The sequence below is a fragment of the Caloenas nicobarica genome, chromosome 1 (genome assembly GCF_036013445.1).
Source record: "Caloenas nicobarica isolate bCalNic1 chromosome 1, bCalNic1.hap1, whole genome shotgun sequence".
Taxonomy (NCBI): Eukaryota; Metazoa; Chordata; class Aves; order Columbiformes; family Columbidae; genus Caloenas; species Caloenas nicobarica.
Window position 1 is genome coordinate 18,427,033 of NC_088245.1, and position 2,519 is coordinate 18,429,551.

A 2,519-nucleotide genomic window follows, 5' to 3' on the forward strand; every position below is an offset into this window, starting at 1 on the left:
TACTGATCCATGAATATTATCTCCAATTTTCACTCCTAAGAAAGCATTTAAATTCATTAAATGTTTGAATTAAGTGGTTGTTCAACTGTTGGTATGGACCAAACCTGAATTCTGTGAACTGCACCAGGAAAAAAAGAAGTCTCTGGGAATTTAGAGATGAGACAGACTGAAATTCTCAAACAGATCTGCAGAACAGGGTTATTGTGTCCCCACAAAGACCAGTTCCTCAATGCAGTTATTATTTCTGCTCTTCCTGGACCTGGATTTTCTAACTCTCACTGCGGTTCTATACTAATTTACTACTAAAAGTGATATGTGTTAAGGGACCTGAGAGCAATCAAAGCCTTTGCTAAAGGACAAACTAAAACTCCTTAGCAGGTGAACAGTTGCAGACAAATCAAAGCTATCACCTACACTGATCCATGTAGTCAGCCTTGGGTATACTAATGTGGGCTCCCCTGACCGAAAATTCAGGAGCTAATTTATTAACTATGGCTTGTCTGAGCTGAGGAAACACGTTTAGAAGTCCATTTCATCGAACTTTAAATGTTTGTAGTGTCTGATCTTGTCACAGGTGGGTTACCTTTGTAATCAATAGAAAGAATATTTAGTTCCCAGTTCAACTCACCAGTGTTAAAGAAGGCATGATAAAACCTGTGCACTGGTCTCCATTGATCACAGTGACTAGCTGAATACCAATTCAATTAATTTTAAGCGTTCTGAACTGGCCCTGACCAGTGTCTACTGCTCTCTGTTGACAATGTAATGAACTTCTCCTAATGTAGCTGGTCTGATTTATGCCAAAATAGCTGAAGTAGCCACCCAGTGACCAGGAAAAAAAAATAGTAACAATATAGTAGTTTCTTGGACATCAATCTCAATGGAATATCAGAGTTCAGAGTGTCAAGAAAGGAAATTGCCTTCTGTTAGAGAGGTTCTTACAAAACTAACTTTACCTTTGCTAGTCTTCAGAATCCATAGAGTGCATTATGTTCTTCAGAAGATCATTTAGGAAAAGGTGGCAAACAAACATGTTCTCAGTCACCTCTCTTGATTGGTTAGTTTCATTCTCAAGAAGTTACTTGTACTTAGGTCTGAGAATATAAACCAATATTCAGTAAATAAAAACAAAGAAATCATACTGCCTTCCACTGAGCTGCTCAGTCTACATGTTCATGATTTTCTTTGCTCTTGAGCTATAACTACTCAGCTATTGTAAGTGACAGTATAGATATGTTTTATTAATAGGATTTAAATTGTAATCTGATCTTTTTTCTCAAAGAGTTCTTGCTGTTGATGGAAGCAACATTTCACACAGGGTTCCCCTTTCAAGGAAACTAAACATAATGGAGCTTAAACAAATTATATTCATTATCCTAAGAGCTATACTCTTGCATTCCATTTCTTCCTTTATCATATCTTTCAACCTTCCCACGTTAACTCAGTCAATTCAATTATGTGATATTTTTCTTTTCATTTTCCTTCTTTCTTGACTATTACCTTGTAATACGACTGTTACCCAGAAGATGAAGTTTCTTGAGCATTTCATAACAACTACAGTACTGTCTTTCAGCAAACAAAATGTAATCAAAAAAGTTATATGTGAAACTGTGCCATAGGTGGTTGCTGTTTCATGTCTCTTTTATGTGCCAGCAGTTATGGTCATCCAGGCTCCCATTCTGCAAGGAAGAGTCTGGACACCTGTGAAAGGTGTTTGGCATGATAAGGGAGGGACCAGTAGCCAGTGACAGATCATCACTTTGCATATCCCCCATGGTGTGCTGTTTGACAGCTAGTGCATTAGATATTCTTTCGCTTGGGCTTTGGCAGAAAGCCAGCCAGTTGTTATGCCTGTGTGTTCCTTAGCAAGTGCAGATACATGTGAATAACATGCAGAACATACTTTTTGGACCTTTGACCTAAAAAGACTTGCCTTATAGAATGGAACAGTTGAGAGAAAGAATACTAGGGCAGGTTTTCATGGTGCTTCGGATTATGTTGTACAAGAAAACAAGTGTCTTACAAAACAGCCTGTACTGTGAGATCCTATTTACAAATTAAATGTTAAATGCCCTTGTGGGTCATTTCTTTCTTTCTCATTTTCCAAGACAGCCACTGTGAGTGTTGTTTCTTTGTCAGCACTACCACAAGCTGTGGTATGCCAACACCCTGCAGCTATCCATTCAATTGATGGTATAATAGCAGTGGGCCATTTCCTACCACCCTTGGTATCATAGAAAAAGTCAAAGTCAAACACTCACTTTCTAACATTTGAGTTGGAAGCGTGAAGTGAGCATCATATTGGAACAGCAAAATCTACTGAAAAGTGAAATCCCTGCAGAGATGGATTTATGTGACTCCACAGAAAATCAAAGCAAACTTTTTGGAAGCAAGCCTCACTTTATTTCAGGTGTTCCACTTACTGAATAAACACCTACTTTGACTAAAGCCAACCATGTATTTCCTCTTGTTTTAATGCCCTCTTGATCTGAATAATAACTTCCTGATGTTCTAAGTTC